Source organism: Gavialis gangeticus, unplaced genomic scaffold, assembly GCF_001723915.1.
Source record: "Gavialis gangeticus isolate Ggan-Ray unplaced genomic scaffold, GavGan_comp1, whole genome shotgun sequence".
NCBI lineage: Eukaryota > Metazoa > Chordata > Crocodylia > Gavialidae > Gavialis > Gavialis gangeticus.
The window spans coordinates 3,822,465-3,834,927 of NW_017729019.1; positions in this window are offsets into that span (position 1 = coordinate 3,822,465).

A 12,463-nucleotide genomic window follows, 5' to 3' on the forward strand; every position below is an offset into this window, starting at 1 on the left:
CTGGTTTTCATTTTTGTGTGTTTCTTCAACCTTTAATTGAAGGAATAGGGGAATATAACCCTTAACATGGAGAGTGTTTCCTTCTAAGCATTCGCCAGGCATCAGAGCTAAAAAAGTATCTTTCAGATCTTGTGCTTACTTAAAAAGAAGAGCACACACCAACTGCAGATGCTTCCTCAGCCTGACGAAGGGTTTTTAAACCCGACAGCTTGCTATACATTTTTTTTCCAACTATTTAAGTTGGTCTAATAAAAGATATCAGGTTCACCCAAAGAACCTTGTCTGCCTATGTCCTGAGACCAACACGGCTACAGCCTACACCCCTGTAAATAAAAAATCCCTCCCTTTTCCAGTAAATCAGGTTCTGCTTGCTTAGTATCTGTGATGTCATGATCTGACCAGCTATCTATAAAATGTTCAACAAAATTAGACTGTTTTTTGAATGAAAGACACTTCACCACCAACTTGAGAACAGATGCCTGGATTAAATGGGGTTAAAACTAGCAGAAATTGTTCTTAAAAACAGTTTAAACAACAGAAAAAAATTCTTTCTTGGGCATCTTAATTCTTCCTGGCATTAAAAAGGAAAAATCTGATTTGTTTGTTGTTCTTTCAGGTTTCCTTTAAGGATACAATGCCAAATGCCTCTCCATAAATCCACTGATGCCAATGCAGTTATACCAGGGCTGATTTAGGTCCGGTTTACTTAGCTGTCTCCTTATAATTATCCCAAGTAACTGCATTTGCCAGCTGTGCACAAATACCTGAGGTTTAGGAAGTACTATTTCAGTGCCTTGGGACAGGGACTGTCTTGGTTCTGTTTGCACAGCTCCTAGCACTGTGGGGGTCTGGGCCACAGCAGCTTCTTTGGTGTTACTGTGATACAACTAGCTAATGATCATACTAACCTGTACATCATGCTGATCTGGCTGGTGTCTGGCAGCTTCCAGACATAGACCACAGTGAGCACCACTAAGGAACTCACAAATTGATATAGAAATAGGAGCAGAGATGGTTAACCAGCAGCCTGGGCAGCTGCTGCGTGTGGCGTGGGAGCCCTGGGCACTCGGTAAAGAGAGGCTCTGGATTAGAGGCAGAGGACTTCAGCCTCCATCCCTGTGGGGCAGGACACTGCGAGGGGTGGAAAGAGCCAGATGAACCCTTCCTTGGCCTTGCGGCCAGCAGGCTTTGGATCCTCTTTCACCATGTAAAACTGCAGCTGTTGTAGAGCCAGGGAAGGCTTAGCCTGGTTCCTGGTAGGATGCTGCTGTCAAGCATCACTACCCTGCGCCACTGCTTGGCTGGGTATGCCTGAGTCCCTGGCCCCCATCTAGCACCTCAGGGTGCAAGCTCTATCAGGTACAACTCTGTGGGGGAGGGGATCAGAGCAGCACCCAGGGGTGGGGCTTAACTTGTGGCATGCTGGCAGAAAGGTTGGTGACTACTGCTGGAGAGGCTACAGTCTGCAGTAGCAGATGAAGGATGCGGCAGCAGCAGCGGAGAGCTCACTGTGTGCATGCAGCAAACCCATTGTGTCTGTGTCTGGTAGCTGAGACTGGAGCCCCCCCCAGTCTGCCCCTGAAGGACTATTACAGCTGCCCAGAGTACAAGCAAAGAGGAAAGGTGGGGTCTAATAGGTGGGCAATAGAACAGAACAGAATATTGCAAGGCTTTTATGGGGGGGGCAGTATGAAGGTGCTGTTAACACCTATCTTGAATGATGTGGGCAGCAGCTCCTTCCATGTATACAAGAGCCCAGCACCCACCGTGCTGAGCCACTCTGAAAATCCAGCCTGTTATGGCTACTGGACCCTAAAAACTTTATCTCAAGTGGTCTTTCTGTGATCCGCTGGCACCAAGCCAGCATCCCCCAAACACATTTCATGTTGGAGACCACTGAACTCTAACAGTGCATGGGGCACAAATAACACTCCCCTTTGTTTGCTAGCGAGCTAGCGACAGGCAGCAGTAGTTGGGGACCACTGATTTGCCCTCAAGGAGTCTGTCCCTAGTGTGAGATTAGCTCCTTCTAGCACTTAATGCCCCTGGTTAACTGCACCGTCTTCTAGTAGAGCAGCGTTTCTCAACCTGTGAGACGCAACTCAAAAGTGGGACACAAGAATATATGAAAGGGTTGCAAACAAACTTTTAAAAATGGGTTCTCCTTTAAAGCAGAAAAATGTGGGAAAACTTTGTTTTTTCCCTTGCAGGCTGGTAGAGCTCCAGCCTGCAAGGGGCTGCTTGAGCCCCCGCCGGCTCCACATGCACCCGCCCCCTGCCCCACATACTGGGGGGCAGCAGGTCTGAAGTGAGGGGCACTGGGCTGGGCCCAGTGGGTCCTGGTACAAAAAAGGATGATAACCACCAAGTTTAGAGGTAGCTGCAGTCAATGTCTTCCTATTTAGCGGATGCCTCTGAGTTTAGTGCAACCCCTGGTCAATGTGCGTTACAATTGATGGGGGCCTAATGTTTTGGTCCAAGCTGTAGCAGCTCGCTCATTCATCTCTGCATAGCCCCAGCTCCTTGAGCAGGCAGACATCACACTGCTGCCTGATGACCCTTATGTTAGGCGTGGGTTTCTCTGGTTGGTCTATCTATATTCAACTGGCAAAGCCCTCTAAATAGGTTACTAGTGCTTTAATTAAAAGATTCAGTCTGGCCCTTTGGAAGAGGAAGCTGTTAATGGCTTTCCTGCAAAGCTTGTTAAAAGCTCTGGGTCTGTGAGGGTTTTTATCCTATTAACTACAGCTAGAAACAAATCTGGCCAAACTTTTTACACATGAAAGAGCAGCTGGACTAGAGAGTCACTGATCACCTTTCTTGGCCAGTTGCTTTCCAGCATCAGTCTCTCTGCTTCTGATTAGCTACACAGGAGGACAATACGAGAGAGAGACACACAAAGGGAGCTGCTCAGAGCCACTCCAATTTGTAATTCAAAAGAGGCTTGGAATTCACATTCCTACTTGCTTCAGGCATGGGGGGAGCTGTTGGGGATGTGAATTCAGCCAGCCCTGCAGGAAGCTATGGTTGGAAGCTACCTCGTCCTAAACTGCTGACCTGGCCCTGGGGAACTTGATCCATGTAGGAGCAAGCAAAGAAAAAAGGATGGAGCCAAGATGATAGAAAATCCCTTCTGCTCTGCCCATTGGGGTGATTCTACGCTTTCTAACAGGCTCCAGCTCAACAGAATTGGGATTCAGCCACAGCCCTCGGGTGAATCAAGGATCCAGAAATACCAGAACTGGGGCGTGGGGGGCGGACTTTTTGACAGCAGAAGGATAAGAGTGGAGAAGTACAAAATTCAGGCCAGATTTCTTTGAATCTGTTCAAGTGCCAGCAGTTCTCTGGCATTGTACTGGGGATTCTTCACCTACGCAGCTGGCATCACTATGTTCAGCAAGGGGACTCCGATGGATGTTAGGCCTGATTTGTTCAATGGTGCTGAGGGTCCACACTGCTCGTTGCCTTCAGATTCACCCCAGCAGGAGGAGAATTGGTCCCATCTACACGATTCTCGGGGTTCAGGTGCAGCGTGAGGGCAGTGCTAGTGCTTGGGGCAGCTCAAGGCAGTGCACAGGGTACTGATGAAAGGCAGGGCTTCCCCGTCTGGCTCCCCGATGGCTATTCACTGAAGGAGTGCCTTAGGACTCGGCAGAGCTCGGTCCTCTTCCAGGAACTGCTACAGATTCACTGTGTGACCTGAAGTAAATCAATTCACTTCCCCTTCCTCTGAGAACCTGACACCTGTAAGGCTGACTTCAGCGAAGTCCTGTGTGTGCTTTGCGATCCTGAGATGGAGAGTGCTTGGAGGGGCAAAGTCTTACCACTGAGCAGGTGCCCAGAGCAATGCTCCTTCTCTCTGCTCTGTATATTTGCACAGATTTTACCAGGGAAGCTCCTGGTACCCCCTACCCTTTGGGTTAACTTTGCTGCCCATGCAGCTCCTGGTCTCAGTTTCCATCTGCTAGCTGAACTAGACATAAGTAGATGAGTTTTGGGTGCAGAATTACCTCCCAGTCTCTATCAGGTAAGATGTGCTTATGCACTCTACAGCCCAGAAGCTGTTTCTAGTGATAATACAGCTCATAGACTTGACAGGATGATAGGCTCGGTATCAAGGTGTCAGTAGAAATACACAGCCATGTGTTGTAAGAGGGAAAATCCTAAGCCTGACTTTAAATGAGTGCTAAGATCATTTGCTCCCAAATGTGGTTTGGGGCCACTGATTGTCCACAAGACAATCTTGTGGTAAATGAATGGTCTGTGGATTGTATCAAACCAACCCCTTATCAATAAAGAGCTTGATGATAAGGGTGTATGATAATCTACAAAAAACATGGAGCACCGACAAGCAGCCTGCCAGACAAAAATGTCTGGGAATCGGTGAGGTTGACATGACTTTAGGAATGGGAGAAAGATGCAGAACAGCTGCTCTCCCAGGTTAACTAGGCTTGATGTATGATTTATCTGTATACAGGGCTGTCTGACTGATGATTGGAGGGCAGATTAATAGTTAAAGCACTAGGATGGGGCCAGGGTTTGATGCTCAGTGCTGCCACAGGCTCCCTGTGGCAAATCCAGAGGAGGTCACTCTCTGTGCCTCAGTGTCCCCAGCTGGTCCATGTCATGCATCTTTATTTTGCCAGCTGTTTGGAGCTGGGGGGGATCTATTCCTTGCTTTGTGAGCAGTGCCTCTCCAAATGAGGCCTTACACTCTCTTGGGACCTCTGAGCACTTGCATTGTTATGTGTTTAGATCCAGGCACCCTTGAAACTCCAGTACAATGTAAAGCTTTGTGGAAGACCAGTAGTCAGAGGCAGCACGGCTCACGGTATCTCCAGATTCTTGCGTCAGAAGCAGCTCTCACCACCTGCCCCACATGTATCCTGTGTATTGATACTGCATCCTTCATCCGCCGATACCTCAGCCTGCCGGAGAGGACAGGGTGGTGGACGATTGGTACTGAGAAGAAACATCAGTCTGCTAGCAAGTCCATCTTTTTTTTGTGTTAGCAACAAATCAGCGTTCCCATGTGGCCATCAGTTGTGTCCTGCACCATGGCAACACAGAAACAGAATCAAGTCTCTTCCCTGCCGGCACATGCAGTCTTTGTGCCGTAAGTCCTGCCGTTGGAGTTGCCGGCACTAGAGGACGTCAGAACCACAAATCCTGGAGCAGTTTGTTCCATGCACAAGAAGCAGCAGCAAGCATATGCCCCTCCGCTAACTGTGAAACTCCGGCTAGTTTTTCAAGAGGTTGACAGCTCTGGAACAGCAAAACCTAATGTCCTTCAGGGTATGGTAGCTTTGATCTCTCCCCTGAATGGTCTCCTCTGATATCTGTATTCGATATCTGTACCCTCCAGACTAGGATGATCTGTAAGAAAGCCAGATGTGGGAAAACTTTGACCAGACTGTCCCCTATATGGGAGACTGTGCTGTTTAATGGCCAGAGTGAGGCACTAGGGGATGAGACAGCCAGGCTCTAGTCCCAGCTCTGCCACTGACCTGATGGATGGCCTTGGGCATGTTGCTTTTCCCTTTTTGTCACAGTTTTCCCCCTCTGTAAAATGGAGAGGGGGGTTTTTGATAGCACAGATCTCCTTTTGTCAAGTGCTGTGAGATCCACTGATACACTGTGAGTGCATCTGCACGTGGCCCTAGGGCACCATTGTTACTGCACTGTCATTTAAAGGAAGTACTAAATGATGGCAGAGTAACAGCTGTTACTGCGCCATGCTGGCAACGCAGTTATTTTTAGCCACTATATAACTGTATTGATGCTCTATAGCATCACTGTTTGTGCTTTGCTACGGCGACGTAGCGTCTCGTGTAGACGCGCCCAGTATAAGGCAAGAACTGGCACTTCTTATTTTCCCCCAGTCACAGCCCCGACTTCCCTGTAGATCCAACTGGCTAGTTTCCAAGGACTCGAGGAGCAGCTCCTCTGGTGTTGGAAGCTGTAGATGGTCCTACAGTGGAAATTAGCAGAGGCTGATATTAATTGGTTTGTCATGGACAGCTTGGATCCTTGCTTGTCTTCATCCACCCACCTTCCTGGGCCAAGGGAAGCCAGCAGTAAGCAGTGAACTATGACAAAACTCTAGCAGAAGAAGATTATCCATGAGTCTTGTAGTAGTTCAGTTCAGGTCTGCAGAGGTGCTGGGGCACGTGCCTCAGTCTAGTCATTTGGTCTTAGTTTCTGCTGAAGGCGAGAGAATCCTGGAGATATGCCTGGCTCAGAATATCTGACGGCTCCCATACTGCAATGATGGATAACAGACTAGATAAATGGAACAACTTGCTAACTAGGCATGAATATAGTAGTAGTATGTTATTGTAATACATGATCAAGAATGCTAGAGGGTGTGGGAGAGTCTGGGATGCAGAAGACCAAGGTGGTAGAGAACCAGTCTACTATGGAGCATAAAACAACAAAGCCAGCCTCCGCTGTTGCTGCTTCAGCCAAAATTCGCTGGGTCTGGGTGATCCAAGTAGACCCATGCAAGGCACATGCCCCTGGGTGTCTCCTCCATTCAGCACTGGAACTCCAAAGTATTCTGAGGTTCAAAAAAGCTGCATAAGACTAAGGTATTGTTAGTAGCTCTCTACCAGTTCCAGCTGGGATTTGAAGTAAAAAAGCATCCAAATGCCGTGAGGGAGAGGCTGCTTTCACACATCCAGCAATATCCAGAAGCAAGAAGCACCAGAAAACTAGTGTTGAGCTCGGAACAGGAGAGTCCCAGCTGGGGTTTTGAAGGCCAGTAGACATGCATCCAAATGCCTGAGAGCTTAATATCCAGCATGCTTGCTGCCCCTGCTGTCCAGTTCCCAGCTAAGGCAGCCGCAGAGCAAACGCAGGTTGACACAGCATGTAGGTAATGCTGGACTGGTGAATGAATGATGAACGTGAAAAAAGCTCCAGGAGCCTTGGAAACAGATGGATGTTTGGAAAGGGCAAAATCCAGTTGCCTTGTGCCAAAATCCAGCTGCCTTGCTAATGCTTGCAGGAGGAAGATCAGCGCTCAGCCAGCCCATCAAGAGGCCTCTTCCCTGGTCATTCCTCAAAAATGTTTCCCTGTGTATCACTTTCATTAGGCAGAGGGTGACTTGCCCAAGGCTCTGCAGCGAGTCAGTGCCTGAACCAAGAGCAGAACTCAGGAGTCCTGGTGCCTGCTCTCATTCTAACCACCAGACCGTGGTGTGCAGCGTGTGCTGCACATCTTTGTTAGTGTAAGGTGCTGGCAGGCCTCTTTAGCACTAGACGTGTCCATGCTCATCCTGTTCTCTAACCTGAGTGTGCCGCTGCTCTCTAACCCTAGCTCTGCAGTTCCCTCCTGCTTTTTCAGTAGAACCAAGGTGCTCGTTAAGTTTAACCAGACTAGGAAGATGACCTTCCCAAAGCTGGGGAGTGCAGACATCTCTGGCAGCCTCTAGCAGGGGAGGTGGATCATTTACCAGCCCCTGCCCCAGGCTTAGACCTCTGGATGAGTCAATAGGACCTTTTAATAAGCTCCCAGTCGCACAACTCACCCCCACTGCATCATTCGCCAAGTAGGCTATTCTTTCACCCCCCCACACATGCACGTAGGCTTGGGGACTTTATCTTTTTGCCTTGCTTAAGCCCCAGAGTACTCTGGGGGGGAAGGACCCTAGGTTCTCTCCTGGGGGTGGGTAAGCCATAATCCCCTCTGCTGCACCCCTGCACAGAGCACTTCCCTTTGATACCTGTCCAACTCGTTCTCTTCTGTGGTTCACATAGGCCACTCCTCATGCTGCCTGGGGGCTCTTAATGCAGAGAAACCCAGACCCACCCAAAACTCAGGGCCCAATCCTGACTTCTGTGGGACCCGCAGCCACTCACAGGTTCTCAGGTTCTGAGACCAGACCCCCATCTCCTAGTTTTTGATGCCAACACAGTGACCTGCAGTCTTCATTCCTTACAGAATCTACCCAGAGCTGATGCTTCTTACGGGGTGCCTCTGAGGCTGAGACGGGCACTTCAAATGCGACCTCATCTAAGACCTTTGCTGCCACCCGCCTGCCCCTTCTCTGTAACTCACCTCTTTAGGGGCAGGATCATCTTTTTTTCTATGTTCTTACAGCACCAGGGGCCCAGTCCAGGACTCAGGTTCCTGGATACCATGACAGTACAAATGATAAATAATGATACTATTGTGCTGGCCAGCTAAGCGTGCACTGCTGATGATATCCACTATAGCAGAATCCCATTTGTCCTCCTCTTTCACCAGCCACTTGTGGGTCACTGTTAAATGGGACTAGCAAACTTCAGAGAGCCAGGGAGAGGCTTCATTTGGCACCCTCTAATATACCCCCAGGTCCATATTATTTGTTCCCTTCCTTATGCTACCAACCACCATGTCTTCCAAGTGTTAAACATTTGAATGGCAGCAGGCTCTAGAAAGAAATGCGGTGTCCTCTGAAATGAATCATTTAGCTGGGGTGAAGCTGGCATGATACACCAAGCCCTATGCTACCTTTTTTGTGCGCGTGGTAGCATAGCTCTGTCTTGTTTTACGACTCAGGCGTGGCTCATGTTCTGAGAAGCTCGTACTTAGAAATGTACTCTTTCTGGGGAGGCTTCTGTACAGTTTGTCATTCAGAGGAAGAATTTCATCCAAGAATCTCCAGCTGGGATAAATCGATACTGCTTTGCTGAAGAACAAGGCGGCTTTGCTGATTTATGTGAGCTAAGGATCCGGCTCAGAATAGCTGCAGAGCACCCCCATTAACTGAGCGCAATTAAACAAGCTGCTTGGTACAATTCTTTTTTTTTTTTTTTGCCAAACTTCCCACTGCAGCCCTGAATACAACAGGTGCGAAGGAGAATTTCAATTTGAAATGTCAAATCCATGACTTCAAATCTGTTTCAGACATTTCCCCTGCATCCTCTTGTCAGTTTGTGGGGGTACTGCCGCTATGCTTCCCTGCACTTTAAAATGTCTTTCTCTCCTCTGCTGCTGGGAAGGACCCACACAAGCAGCAGGGGCAAGTGACTAATCAAGGCCCCAGTCCTAAGATGGATTTGGTGTAGGCAGGGCCTTGCGTGCTTGCAGGAATCTCACTGTAAGATGGGAGCACGACTGACTATCTTGGGAAGAGTGAGATTGGTGACACACAAGAGGCAGTAAAAGGACAGAGCCAAGAAACTGGAGAAACTGAAAACAACCTTCTGGTCTCTGACCCTGTTCATGTGCAGCAATTTGAGGAGGGACTTGTAAACAGAGTGGTGCAGCTCCAGCACAGAACTTCTCTCCCAAGCCCTTTTGCTGATGGAAGGCAGAAAAATAAGTGAAAGAAGAAAAAAAAAGGTGGGAGGGGGGGAATTAGTATTTTTCTGGCAAAGATCATGTAATGAACCAGCTGCTGTATGCGTGTTTCTGCTGTCTCCTACAAGATGGTACAGAAAGAGCAGCTCCACTGTGCGCCATGGATCCTGCAGGGCTCATGGAGACTCGGTGTAACCCACCATATGCAGAGACTGACTCTACATGGAAGAAATCCCTAGTGAAGTCAGTGGGAGTTTTCCTTGATGGAGGACTGCCATGTGGCCATTGCTCCATGTAGCAAGTGTGTGTGTGTGTCTGTGTGCGAACATCTCCATCTCCACAATGTCTACATTCCCCTATAAAACAGGGCTGGGAAGGGGTACTGTGCTTGACGGGTTGTCTGACATCCCATCCAACCATACAGCTGTTCAAGTAAAAGAGATCACCCCCCAAAATCCTTGCCTCTTGTATAAAATAGTTCCTTTTACCCAATCTCTTTGTCAAATTACAGGCTTAACCAAAATGGTAGCTAGGGTCTAGCATCCACTGCATCTTTGCAGAATCGGCCCCAAACGTTAATAGCACTTTGTGAGTCTTTTGTTTTTGGTGCTAAGGTCCGTGCAGGTCTGTTTGCTCTCTCTGGCTCGAGCTAAGCAAGGAGAACGAACTCTTTTTGTTGTTCTGTGAAGATTTCTACCTGTCAGCCCTGTTTCCTGAGTGACCCTGAGAAGCCCCAAGGAGAGACAAAGCTGTTTAAACACCAGAGCCATTTGAGCAGTGCTGAAGTCTGTTGCTCCACCTGGTTGATCTGCTTGTTCTGCTGCTTCTTGGGAACATTCACACACTGCAGGGGCAAAAAAAAAGAGCCTGGTCTGTCAGAGATCCCTGCCCATTGGAGCTGGCTGCTTGGGGAGGAGGGGGGGGGGAAATTACCCCCAAGTGGCTTCTGAGTGTGGCATCGCCCTTTTAAGAGCCACTGTCCTCCTCCTCTGAAGCTTATGCAGAGTTGAGGCAGGTTCTTGTTGTTGCAAAATATACACAAGTGAAATGTGCTTTTCAGAGTTAATGGGAGAGATGGAGTTTTGCAGGGAGAATAGGCACCAATGCTCCGGAGCCAGACTCTGGTGGGAAGCCTTGGGGACAGCAGGGTTGGGAGAAAACAGGCCTGATCCAAGGAACAATGCAGAGGACCAGGCTGCTGTCCAATGTAGCAGCAGGTGAAAGTGAACCTTTCAGCTTGGGGGAGAGGTGGGGGGGGGAACCAGACAAAGGCAGTAAATGAATCAGCCCTGCACGCCATCCATGCTGGAGCCCACAGTGCAGCTGGGGCAGGATCGAGTGTTGCCCTGAGAGTTTATTTCTCAATCCCTGGGAAGCTGATGGTTAGCTTCTGCCCTGGAGCAGGAAGGCTTGGATTCCTTCTAAACAGTAGATGCAGAGCAAGTTACTAATTGCTGTGTGTCTTCTCCTCGCTCTCACACACGCTACTGACACAGTCCGTCTCAAAGCAGACATAACCCTCTTGCAACCCATCCTCCTCATAATCTACCATCAAACAGTTAAAGGTGATGTGAACACACCAGGAGTGTTTGAACATGCCCCTCTCTCATCTGCCTACGCAGCTCTCTCTGCTTCTCGCCATCAGTTCTCAACTCCCTCCTTTGGGGCCCACTTACACCTCCTTCCAGGTCAATTGTTTGGGACCTGTTTCTTCCACTTGCCTTGGGCATACATTGGGAACAACCTCACTAGGCCTTATTCTTCTCTCTCTTATCCTGGTGTAAATCAGGAGTAACTGTGGAAGTCACTAGTGTGAAGCTGAAGTGAGAAGGAAGCGTGCACAAGCTCCAAGTGCTGCGTGCGCCGAAGTTCGTTGCTCCCAGGCTCCCCCTTTGTATGAGAAGTCCCAGGCACTGATTATTCATGAAGGCATTTATTAGAGCAGAAAGCGCTTCCCCCAGGTCTCAAGGAAATGGTATTTGGAGGGGAGATCAGTCCCATGTCTTGGCATCTTTTTTATTATTATTATTCGGAAGCAAAAGCACCTTTGAAAAACAATTCTGCTAGTGAATTCAGCTCCTTGGGGGCCTTTCTGATTTCGTGGACATGATCCATAGTCGGTGTAAGCTGAATTACATTGTTTTACACCAGCTGAGCAACTGGCCTAGGGATTCTCAGGATGCAATAGGAGACATCCTACAAGAGAGGATTAGGTTTTGCTTTTACACAATGGTCTGGTGGCTGATGCAGCCTTTGTCAGACAGGTGAGTTTTCTCTTCCCTGTGTGCAGTGCAGAGGACGGCCCAGAAAGAGCTGACTTAGGACAGGGAACAAACAACTCTTTCTTCTGCAAACTGACAGAGCTCGTCTGAAGTCAGCAGCTCCAGGACTGGGGCCTGGGTTCCTCGCACATCCCAAACACCCGGTGCTTTAACTTGTCTAAATACAATTTGTCTCATGAGATGGCACCAGGAGCCACACTCGCCTCCAAACAAAGCCTGGTGGCCTGGGACCTGCATGCTATTGTGCGGTTTACTTCCTTGCCAGACACTATTCCCTTTCTTTTCCCCTGCATTCATTATGGAAAAGGGGACGGTGCATCCAACGCGCGTGCAGTGCGCACATGTGAGCAATGCATCTGCTGCCGCTGTGGTTGTAGGCAAAGTGTGCCCTGTGTGTGGGAGGGCAGCGCGGGGGTTCAGCAGGGAGCGTGTACGGGCAGAATGTGTGTCCGCTCGCCTGTGCTTGTGTGTATACTATACACGTGTGTGTGCCCTGTGTGGCCGGTTGGAGAGGGGGTGCGGGCACTCCTGTGTTTGTGTGTACGTGTGTGTGTGCCCGTGCCCGGTGGGGGGGGCTGTGCCTGCCTGTGGGGCTGAGTGGCTGGGGAAGGGGTGCGGGCACACCCGCGTTTGTATGTATACACGCGTGTGTCCTGTGTGGGCGGCTGGGGAGGGGGTGCGGGCACTCCTGCGTTTGTGTGTACGTGTGCGTACGCGCGTGTGCCCGTGCCCTGTGCGGGCGGCTGGGGAGGGGGGGCTGTGCCCACCTGTGGGGTCGAGACGCCAGTTTGGCCCCATGCCCCTGCGTCCGAGTCTCTCCCCCCGCTGCCTACCAGCACCGCGGCCTTGCGGCAGCTCCGTCCTCCCTCCCCGCTGAGGGAGCCGCTGAAGC